General features: G+C 52.5%; 1 pseudogene; it reads right to left on the bottom strand.

The window, feature by feature from the left end:
- Positions 1–607: 607 nt before the first annotated feature.
- Positions 608–1,287, bottom strand: LOC141994650 (EEF1A lysine methyltransferase 3-like; annotated as a pseudogene).
- Positions 1,288–11,812: the final 10,525 nt, after the last annotated feature.

Below are 11,812 nucleotides of genomic sequence, written 5' to 3'. Positions count from 1 at the left end.
CTTATACAGTAAAATAAAGAACTTCTGTAAAAGTCAGTTTTCAATATATGTGTCTTAACTTCAAACAGTCTCCTTCCCCGGGAAGCCATGCGGCGCCGTTGTTCTTGGGGCGGGTGGGGGTTTGACCAGGTGGAGGGTGAAGAACAATTACACTCCAGTGTGGGTTGGGATAGGGCAGCGCACAGCAAAGCTATACGGCAATACTGTGTTTTCATATTGCTATTTAAATGAGGGGAGAGTTTGTGCAGTCTCTGGTGCAGCCCTTGCACTGAGCACGGAGGTGAGGTTCCAAAGCCAATGAGCTAAAGAAAAGTTAGACCAACATGGTGACATTTTTATGGCAGCCGGACACGTGTAAACACCTCTGATCCCTCCTGTTGTGGTGTATTTTGATAGATCTTACAGGAATTGATGCCATCCACAGTCTGGGTCGGGACCGCTGTGACTCTGGCTCAGGGTTACCTGGGTGACTCTGGCTCAGGGTTACCTGGTCTCACGTGGTCGCTCACATCTGGGATGAGTCAGGATGTGTCCACAACAAACTCTGGTACAGATGCGGCCAAGCTTCACAGCAGACCGTGGTACCACTCTGGAGTCACTTTGTACTTCACATGTGTATGGCCCAGCCAGAGCTCCTGTTTAGCTGAGACTGCTGACCTGCCATGTGATCCAGCCCATCAGGTGGTGGTTTCTCACACTGCCTTCTATGCATGCCAGCCTTAGTTGGTTGCTGGCCACCCAGGTGCTGGAGGGCCCTGATTAGCAAGGGGTATGTGTCTTTCAGGCAGACTATGTCTACACCTATGATGAAGTCAGTCTCTCAGGAATGCCTCATGGGCCTCCAGAACCCCCTGACACAGCACAGACTTGGGTCCGAGCCGAATGATCTGCAGGCACATGCCTGTGGAAGTTCTCCTGCATCTGCTTCGAGGCCAGGGGGAGCTCAGTGGTCACTACATCTCCCCCACGCAGGGTGGCAAGGATGCCCATGATGCCCGCCAATCAGTTGAACTTCTGCGCCTCAAAATATTTATGCAGGGTTAGAGCTGCCTCCCAGAGGGGTGCTGCCACCCCAAGTTGGGCCCTGTAGTGCTGGGCAATGGTTAACATATGGCTGCCGGGGTAGCTGGTCTCCCCGGGGAAGGTGTCAGCGAAGAGCCCGACCTCCTGGAGGAACACAGCCTCCAGCCCCTCAAGGGTGGCATCAGCAGCAGCCCTCTGTGGCACCTGGGCAGCCCATCCCCCAAGCTCCACAGGGTAGAAGGGAGGCTGCTTGGATGCAGCCATCTTACAAGGCACGCAACACAGCTGTCTCTAGCATCACATACACCACACAGTGCTAATAACTGCTCTGCCTGTTGGGACCTTTCAAGGGAGAGCACTCCCTTCCCTTCGCACACACTGCATTGGAGCGAAGTGCATACTAGAGATGTCTGATTTCCCTGTAGCTTCACCAGCTGTTAGGTTCTCTTTTGATCTAAGTAACAGGATTTGTTTGAACCTTGTAGCCCTTATATCTGATGTTTTATTAGTGTTCTTCCTTCCACACCTGTTTCTATTTGATTCATGGAAAACCATGAGAATACCGTGCTGGCCACTCTATGTTCCTGAAAGACAGACAAAGGCCTCGCCCACTGGAGCTAAAAGCCGTAGCATTATTGGCTAGTAGACGTAGTAATTCTTATCCTGTTTGATTCAGCCACTAGTGAGAGGCAGCACATTTAACCAGTGTGATATATATCATTAAAGGTCCTCTGTTTTATTACAGAGCTGCAATAGGTACCTGAAGGGAAATTCTAAGCTCATTTAAACAGTGTCAACAGAGAGTGACTCCAGCAAAGACAAGAAGTTTATATAAATGAGGCCGGAATTTGATGTTCCACATTTAAGATCCTATGTAGAGATGAGTGAATAAATTACTCAACAAGTTTTGCCTTATTAGTTGAGAATTGTCAGCCTACAGATCATACAATCCCACATGTATTCATTACTTGTTATTATTCACAAATCTCTTCAATAAATAATTCTTAGTCAGAGAGACACGGTGCATTAGATAATATCTGTTAGTTAACCAACTTCTGTTGGGGGAAGAGAGAAGCTTTTGAGCTGCACAAAGTTCTTGACTTCCTCTTTAAGAAATAGTTTGTTGCAAATATTCACAATTCAAGCTGCCTTGATTAGTCACATGGTATTGTTTCTGTTTCCTGATTGGATGAGTTATATAAAAACAATACAGCACAAATCACAAATTTAACAACCAAATATACACTTTGAAATACACCAGCATGTATGTAGAATGTGACACATTTACACTGGTAGCCAGTGATGTGAAACATTGCTGAAATTGTTGCAATAACCATATTAAATCTGTATCCTCATTAGGTGGGACTGGGCAGGACATGGGACCAGAATTAAGGTTGTTTCTGGAAACTAAGTCTGAATTTCCCCCACTGTCAAAAGAAAAACCCTGCAATGTTCATATTATTATTTGTATCACCCTAGTGCCTAGGAGACTAGTCATGGCCCAAGGTCCAAATGTGTCAGGCACTGTACAAATACAGAACAAAAAGACAGTCCCTGCCCCAGGGAGCTTTGTTTCTTTTTGTTTGCAATCTAGTTTTCAGTCCTTAGTTTTATCTTAATGATGTTAAGATGTTCCTGTCCAAAAAGAACTGACCCAAAGCTCTGCCCAGAACTGGAACCAACACTGCGTTTTTTGAAGTTCAAAACAGCTCAGTACCTTTCCCCTGCCCCTAGTGAGGCTCTTGCCCATCCTGGTCACACTCCCACGTCCTAGTGCTGGCAACCCACGACAGGGCTGTTCTCTCTGTGTTTCCAGCTTGGCCGAGACCAGGAAATGCAGCAGGCTGCCAGTGGAGCCACTCCTCCCATCAGTGATAGAACAGAAGGACTCACTGTTTTCCAAAAACAAAGCCTGGCCCTTTATCCCATCCATAATCTGATCCAAACTGAACCTCTGAGTCCTTCCTCAGCAAGGACCTGGAGGGGACAGAAGAGCAGCATAGCCTGCACCTGCAGCCTGTGCCACACTGGGGCACCTGGTGTCCAGACACGCACCCACACCTCTCCACCTGTCCAGGCCCAAACATGGGCACGAGCAGGGACAAAGTCCCAAACTGAGGGACACAAAACAGCTCTTCACACAGAAAAAGTCAATGCCTGCAGGATTCCTCCCTGGGGTTCCAATCACCGCCTGAAATCTCAGCTTCAGGAGTCTTTATTTTGGGTGTAAAAGTGAGGGGATACCATATTTTATCTGGAAAAAAGGGTACTGGGGACAGTGACAGCCCTCGAGTTGAGGGCACTGGAGAGCTATGCATGCACCCTGCCAGCCTACCCCTCACCTTAGTCTGTCCAGCAGGGTTCTTGGGGTTTAGTTTACACTCACCCACTTTGTATCTTGCGGGGTCTGGGCTTCCCATATCTGCTGCTAAGCAGCCACCATTACAGACCTAACGGGTGCTCTGTGGTGGCAGTAAAAGCACTGACGGGGCAGGCTGCAGGGCCTAGTTCAGGCAGAGCTCCAGAGCTTGGTTTGGCCATCAGGAAGGAGACCTGTCCACCTCACAAACCAAAGCAGGCCCATTCCTCAACTAAACCCCCAACAGCAGAGGCCAAAGCACAGCTCTCCTCCCACCACAAGGTGCATCAGACAGCAAGGCCTCCACCTTTCAGGGCTAGAGAGAGCTATGGGAGTTCCCAGTGCGCTGCTGAGAGGGAGCTCAGCTCATTTCCAGCCCATTATTGGAAAGTTCTGCACGGAGAACCTGCCAGTCAAAGCCCCTGCATGCTGAGCCACCTGCAAGTGCCAGCACCCACACTGATGGAGGGGAGTTGTCCTCCACTGGCTGGTAGGTGGAGGAAGGGGCTATGAGTCAGGCAGCGGATCTCTCCTGGCTGGAGACTGTAGAGGGACAACTCCAGGTGCCCTCTCTGCTCTTCTGATTCGGGGCAGAAGCGGGGCTGGCACTGGGGGAGACGAGCTGCAGAGGCTGCAGGATTCCCACTCAGCAGCAGCAGCTTGGTCCCGTCTCCTTCCTCGTTCTTGTGTGCTGCCTTAATTACATGGACTCACACCCATAGACTAACATGAGAGTCACACACAAAGCGGGTGGGACCAGTGCTGTCCTGTAGGGGGCAGTGGTGCTCTTTCTCTCACACAAGCACACTTGGCTCACTGTGTGTAAAGACCTCTATGTAACAACACAAAGGAGTGTAGCAAGAAAACCAACAAATAGCAGAGTCTACAGAAAGGAGGCCGGTGCCTTCTTTCTTTGAGTGTTTCACACCTTCTTCTTGGCCAGTAAGGGTATATCTACACTGCAATTAGACACCTGCAGCTAGCCCATGCAGCTGACTCAAGCTCATGTGGCTCAGGCTTGCAGGGCTGTTTAATTGCGGGGTAGACATCTGGGCTCAGCCTGGAGCTCAGGCTCTAGGACCATGTGAGGCGGGAAGACCCCAGAGCTTGGGCTGCAGCCCGAGCCTGGAACACTACACCGAGTCAGCCGGCACAGGCCAGCCGCGGGTGTCTAATTGCAGGGTAGACATCCCCTAAGTCACAGCGTGCTGATTCCTCATGCTCTGGTGCATGGCAATAAGTAAGACTAAGGGCCTCTGACTGATGCTCACCCATCAACCCTGAATCCCTCGCTCCCTCTGAAGCACACAGCATATTGTACGGTGCAGTGATCTCCTGGCCCGACAGCCATTGTCACAGGCAACAATAGAATTATCGTCCAGACACGGCTGGCTATGTTCCAAATATAACTGAAATCAAACCTTCCGTGATCTGCTGTCTGCTTAGCAGCTCGCTATTGTGGGAGCTCGGCAGTGCCTCACCAGGGTCAGGCAGCCAGCCCATTGTGAAGCCATGGGCGAAAAGCTGAACAAACAGAGGAGGGCAGCATGGTGGCAGCATGCCTGCTGGGATGCGCCTGGCTTCCTTGTTGCCCAGAATGAACAGGGCACCAGGAGGTCTGGGTTGCTGCACCATTACCAGAGTGCTTGCTGCTGCCAGGGCCTGAAATGCAAATGTTCCCTGGTGCACCAAGAGCTCCTAGCCACAGAGCTAGGATAACAACCACCACCAGAGGCGCAGCTCTGGGTAGGTGGCATTTTGGACAGAGGGGACTCAGAGGAGGGCAGTGGGGGAAGGAAGGTCCCTCTTTAACAAAGGACAGATCAGAGGGACTCCCTGAAGCCCAGATGAGAACAGCTCCTGCATTCTACCTTGGAACTGGAATATCTTTATGCAAGTGACTACAGTGGAGCCCGTGGGTGGGGACTATTTACCACATCCTGGACAAATCACCAGAGAAGAGCTAGGCAGGAATCTGTTAAACTGGAGTCCAGGTTGCAAATATCAGTTGATTGCACACGGTATGGTCTAGATGCCAAGGGGCAGAAGTGGGAGCAGCTGTGGGGGCTTAAGTGACAACCACTAGCTGGAATTGAACCTGGGACTCCCAGAGCTTACAGTCTGAATCACTGCAGCGTGAGCTTGAGCCAAGGAGCCAGCCCCCCTAGGGAAAAGCTGCAACAGACTCACATCCTCTATGAACGGGACACGTAACACACTGACCAGTGGCAAGTATCAGAGGGGTAGCCGTGTTAGTCTGTATACACAAAAACAACAAGGAGTCTGGTGGCACCTTAAAAACTAACAGATTTATTTGGACATAAGCAGAAGAAGTGTGTATTTTACCCACAAAAGCTTATGCCCAAATAAATCTGTTCGTCTTTAAGGTGCCACCGGACTCCTCACTGACCAGTGGGTTTCACTCCCACATTAGAAGGGCTGCACAGCCTCCTGAAAGGTTGGCAATGCTCTGAGTGGCTCATTCCAACATCTTTGAGCCCTCGCTGGCCCGCGCCCAGAGAAACCAGGTGTGCAGAGACAGCCTGCTGTAGCCTGACTGCATGCAGGCAGCCCCTTGCCTCGAAGCATGCGGTGTACACTTGGAGCTACAAGGCCATGCACAGTGCCTGATCATTTGCTGGATGTAACAGGAGCCGGGGTTACTGTGGGGACAAAACATCACACTCGGGTCAGTGTTGGCTCTCATGGGCCAGAGTCCCTTGACCCAAGTGGATGGCCAATAACTAGAGCCTTAGTGGGTTGCTTCCATTAGGAGGGGAAATTGAAATGGAGGCAGGCATTTCTTTGGTGCAATCCTGTGTATTGACAAACAATGGGCACAGAGTCCTGTCTCCCTGTGCACAGCAGCAAGAAGTGTCCTTGCTCACCATTCCATGCCTACCTTTTCAGCCAGCACTCTGCCCCAGAGACGCTTCCTCCCAGGGCCTCTCTCACCAGTGCCTCTCTGGCCCTGTCTGCTTGTGACACACACTGCTCCACCAGCCAGGGGCTCTGCCCTGGCCTTTGCTATATCACTCTCTTCTTATTTTTTCTGACTTAGCTCTTGCTCAGGCCCCCCCATGTCCAGCACCTTGGGCAGTGGCTACTGTTATTTCATCTATCTTACTTCATATAGGAGCTTAATTGCTTCTTCCATGTAGCCTGAATGAAGGGCAGCTTGCATGTCTGTCAGTTTCAGTGATGTCTGTGGTTGCTCACAGATCAAATCCCCCAGCACCCTCCAGCACAAGAGCCTGTCCTGGCAGCCCTGGGTGGGAATTTGATTAACTTGGACCACAGGCTTTCTTAGTCCTCCTGAGGCAGGATGCCTTAGTAATCCCTGCCCGGACACTGCAAGGCTCCTCCTGCTCCGGTTCCCAGCCCAGCCGTGTTTCCAGGAGCTAAGGGCTCATTCTGGGCCCCCTCAGCCCCCGTTTGTGCCCTGTGGGAATGCTGATTCTGCAGGTGACAGAAGAAGATGCTGAGATGTCTTGGTTACAGTGTGTCTCTGATCTAATGGTTCCTTCTGGTCGTAAACTCTAAGAATCTGTGACAAGCCCTCTGCTTTGGCCTCCCTCCCTAACACAGCACGAGAGCAAAGAGCATGTTCGAGCTCTCCCCAGCCTTATCGGGGAGGAATGGCACCCCAAAGCATCAGGAATAACACTGAGACTAACCTGGGAGGACTCACACCTGGGCTGCTGTGCTGGCCTTCAGGGGCTGGGATAGCTCCCCCTAATCTCCCAGATTTATCTGGAGCCCGGCCTCCTCGCCTTCGGCCGATGTGTATGAGGATGAAGGGATCCAAGCGAAGCTAGCTTGCCTTGCCGGGGAAGGAAGGCTGCAGGTGGGGAGTCAGCTCGTACTGCCTTGCCTCTGCTGCTCGGATGCTGTCCAAGTCCTGTGCATGATCCAGCTCTGGGCATTTCTGTGACAAGTGCACTAAGCTACGCTTAGCTCTGCATTCCCTCCCTAACTCCTGGCTTTTTGGGCAGTGCCTCCGTTTTTACTGTTGTTTATTAGGTGTATTACGGTGATGCCCAGGCACCCCAGGCATGACCCAAGAGCCTGCTGCGCTAGGTGCTGTACAAACACAGACCAAACTGACAGTCCCTGCCATAGACAGCAGGCAGCCACTGAACTCTGCCTTGGCTCTGTAGCTTGTCCAGCCTCTGAGCGGACACTGCCTAGCTCTCCCTTTGCCTCCGTTGGCCCCAGTGAGAGCTGAGCACAATTCTCTGGTTTGGGTCTGAGATGGTGTTTTGCTGCTTGCCTCTACCTCCTGGAGCTTTGTGGGGGATGCTCTCTGGGTGCCGTGGCTATTTCCAGTCATGGAGAAGGAAGCGTGTTCCCTGGCAGGTCTGTGGTATGAGCTGTGTTAGTTCTGAGGCTGCTGCAGGGCAGGACGAGAAGGAAGGATGGGAGGGGCTCTGCCAGCCACTGAGAGGGAGGTCTGCTCTGAAGTTTGACAGGTTCCCAACTCACCTGCTATGGGACCCCAGAATCAGGCCCCTCACTGATCTGCCAGAGAGGCCATGAAGGGAAGTCTCTTCAAGCCATCACCTATGCTAGCAGACCCCCTCAGCCTCCCTATGCCAAGTGGGGCTAGCTAGAATTATATGAAGCATGTTTGTTGGTTTTTAACTTAGTGGCTGGAACTCAGAGACCACCTGCTGTGTCTGATGGGTAATAGCTAATTAGCACTTTGTCAGAAAGCAAGGGCCATGGCAGGCTGTTTTTTAGCTCATTTCCATCCTCCCTGCTTTCTCCTCACATAATGAACCTTTGAAACTAATTAATGTTGCAAATCCCTTGGAATTGGCTGGAGAGCCGGAGGAGGCAAGCGCAGCAAGGAGGGCCAATTACTGCCACCAATGTGCTTCCAGCTTCAGGAGGGGGAACAACAGGAAACCTTCCATTTGTCGGGCTGGGCTGGAGGGGCCATGCCCCAGTGCAGGAGAGCAGAAACACTAGGCTGGGCTGAGAGCTCACACGCAGGCTGGGGGCTTTGCAAAGTTTGCCATCAAATTTGAAAAGAATCTTCAGAACTAAAACCTGAGCTCCCAGCCGCTGTGGCTAGCAAAGGGCTCCTGGCAATTTTCCTGAGAAAATTAGCTCCACTGTCTTGGCCAAATTCTATGCTAAGTAATTCCATTCTGCCTAAAGAACCCAGAATCCTAGTCCCACTGGAACAGTCCCAGTTTTGTACAAGCTGCCCCAGTGGGCCAGGAACTTCTCTTGAGAGCCCCGAAATGTCCCGTTTTTTCATTTAATTGATCCAAACATTTCAGTTTACTGTGGGTGAATTGCTGCCCTGAGCATGCCCTGCTCTGTGTTTGCCAGGTACGAGCAGGCCAGTGGCATGAGGGCCCAGTGTGATTGGAGGGCGAAGGGGAGTGGAAGGAGTGCAGGCACTGTCAGAGCCACTCAGTGTGAATGGGAGCGTCTGTTTTATTCACAGATGTCTCTGGAGTCAGCTTCTGAGGCTCAGAACCTGTAGTGAGAAGGCCATGTAAGGATCTAGATGGTCAATTTCAAACCAACTCTGAATGTTGCCCGCTAACCTCTCATAGCTGTTAATTCTGTCAGGATAAGGACACCCAGTTCACCCCTGTATTTTCACTCCAGGGCCTGGTTACACGGAAGGTTGCTGTTTGAATGGGCAGCTTCCCTCCTGGCTGCAGCCATCCCCTCCAATAGCGAAGGAAGGCTGCAGACAGTATAAATAAGTACACTTTCAGAAGTTAATGAGTGCTATTAACTGAGTTTATGCTTAGGCACAGAAATTCTGGCTCACCTACAGTAAAGGTGCATGTTTGTTTGCTTGTGTATCACCTGTGTAGAAAGCAGTAATTGCTTGTGACATACAGGCCATGAGTCAAATTGGAGATCATATTGAAAATCCAGGAGAAATGTGGCCAGACACTCATGTCTGACAATTCCAGGAGGAAGTGGGACCAGGCAGCAGGAGCCCAGGTCACATGGATGTTTGTTTAGCACATTTGCAAAGTCAGGCAGCCACGGGCTGAACTTCAGCCTTTGCTACATCTCAGCTGGATCCACAGAAAGCAGCAGAGCTGCAGGGAGCATGGTTAATTACCTCTCACTACAACAGGAAGGGGCAAAAGGGCAATTCCCAGAGGAGTGCTGGTGTTGTTCTGTCTGATTCCAGCCACAGCATGAAAGACTGAGAACCCTTCACCTCTGCTGCGGGTGCTCAGGGATTGTCTAAATTGGCCTGGTCCGAATTAGTTTAATAAACCCCACATCAATCAACACTCTGCTCCAGAGCACTGATAAGCCAGAACCAGAAGCGTGGGAGGCCTCATTGATCCAGGAGAGAACCCAGCCAAGGAAGGAATCTCTGGCTAGGTCGACACTACCAGCTTATGTTGGTATAGTTGCCTCACTCCACACCCCTGAGCGACGTAGTTATACCGACCTAACCCACGGCGTGGGCAGCACTATGTCGACCGGGCGGGCTTCTCCCATCGATACAGCTACTACCTCTTGGGGAGATGGCGTGCATACACCGATGGGAGAGCTCTGCCTTTGGCATAGGAAGCGTCTTCACGAAGCACCACAGGGGTGCAGCTGCAGCGCTCTAAGTGTAGCCAAGCCCCCAGTGTCTGCTCATTTGCCTGGGTCACAAATGTAACCAAACAATTGATACTAACACAATGGGAAATTGGCTTCCTCTTCCTCATAAGCCCCTGGCAGAGGTACAGCACCCCTCTGATCCGATTCTGCTCTAATTTACACCTGGCTTCAGTGGAGAGACTCCTGGTTTCTTCCAGTCAGAGAGCAAGTGTCAGGCACACGGGAAGGGGGGGTGGTAAATGGCTGCGTGAGGCCAGCATGTGCATGTTCCTTGAATCAAAGTTCCCCTGCACAATGGCTGGTCTTTCCCCTAGAAAAGGGGTGGGCAAATTACGGCCTGTGGGCCGGATCCGGCCCCTCAGGGCTTTGGATCCGGCCCACAGGATTGCCCCCCATGGTGCCGCAAGCCCCACGCTGCTCTCAGAAGCGGCCGGCACCACATCCCTGGGGCCTGGGGGGAGGGGGCAGAGGGCTCCATGCGTTGCCCTTGCCTCCAGGCACCGCCCCCTGCAGCTCCCATTGGCCAGGAACGGGGTACTGTGGCCAATGGGAGCTTCGAGGGAGGTACCTGGAGACGTAGCAAGGGCAACATGCAGAGACCTGTGGCCCCCCGTCCCCCAGGTAAATGGGGCCAGGCTGGAGCCCAAACCCCTCCTGCACCCCGCCCCTGCAACTCCCTGCCTGCAGCTTGCACCCCTCCTGCACCCCAACTCCCTGCCCTGAGCCCCCTCATACCCCATACCCCTCCTGCACCCCCAACCCCCTTCCCTGAGCCCCCTCATATACCCCGCAGCCCTCCTCTACCCCAATCCCTTGCCCTGAGCCTGTTCCTGCACACCGCACCCCCACCCACACCGCCTCCCACAGCCCAACCCCCTGCCCCGGTCCTCCATATAATTTCCCCACCCAGATGTGGCCCTCAGCCCAAAAAGTTTGCCCACCCCTGCACAAGAGGGAGCCAGGGCAGGACTGTGGATGTGGAGCGAGAACCAGTGTGGGCTGAGGAGCTCCACGGACATCCTCATCTGCCACCAAGAAACAAAATGTAACAATCTTTCTCATCAAGTACCTGCGAGCTAGCAGGGGCCTGCTTGGGATGGGGACCCTGTGGAGCACCAGGTGGTTCTGGGCACTTCCAGGACCCAGCTGGGCCCACCAGGGTTTTGGTAACATCTGCTATGGCATCAGGAGGCACCAGCCAGCAGGTGTGGAACAGGGAGGAGGCTGGGAACGTGTCAGACAGCATTTGTGTGTGGCGGGGTATCGGAGGATGCAGGGCACTGAATACCAGAGAGCAGGCTGAGACCCTGTGGAGAGCCATGGCAACTGTTAAAAATCATGGATTTATCCCCCTGCCACCCTTCCCACATCTCTTTCTGGAGTTAAAGCTGCTCTCAGGACATGTTGGGAACTGCTCCCCAGAGGGTCACCATGCCTGGTAGCACCTCAGTCACACAGGCAGGGCAGGGGCCTCGGAAACTGAACCCGGAGAGCCTGCCCAAGCAGCTGTCGGACCTGCTGGGGATGGAGGGGCGACGGGATAATGGCCCCTCTCCCTTGTCATCAGCAGCTTCCACAGGTGTCTGGCCTCATCTTTGCAAAGACCAGCCAAGAGCCCTACAAAAGCAGCTGGAAGGAAAAAGGAGATGACAACCTATTTCGGTTACGTGCCAGCACTGTACAAGGAAGCGGGACTATTAGAAGCCACTAACAGGAGACATGGACTGTGCAGGGAGGCAGGGCCAGAGGAAGGGTGTGTGTGAGCCAGAGACCTTTTGATGCCAACTGGCAGGGGACATTGGGGGTACGTAGGGTTTTACAGAAACCCCC

The sequence above is a fragment of the Natator depressus genome, chromosome 10 (genome assembly GCF_965152275.1).
Source record: "Natator depressus isolate rNatDep1 chromosome 10, rNatDep2.hap1, whole genome shotgun sequence".
Taxonomy (NCBI): Eukaryota; Metazoa; Chordata; order Testudines; family Cheloniidae; genus Natator; species Natator depressus.
The sequence above is the reverse complement of the archived record's forward strand: the minus strand, read 5'-3'. Positions and strand labels throughout refer to the sequence as shown.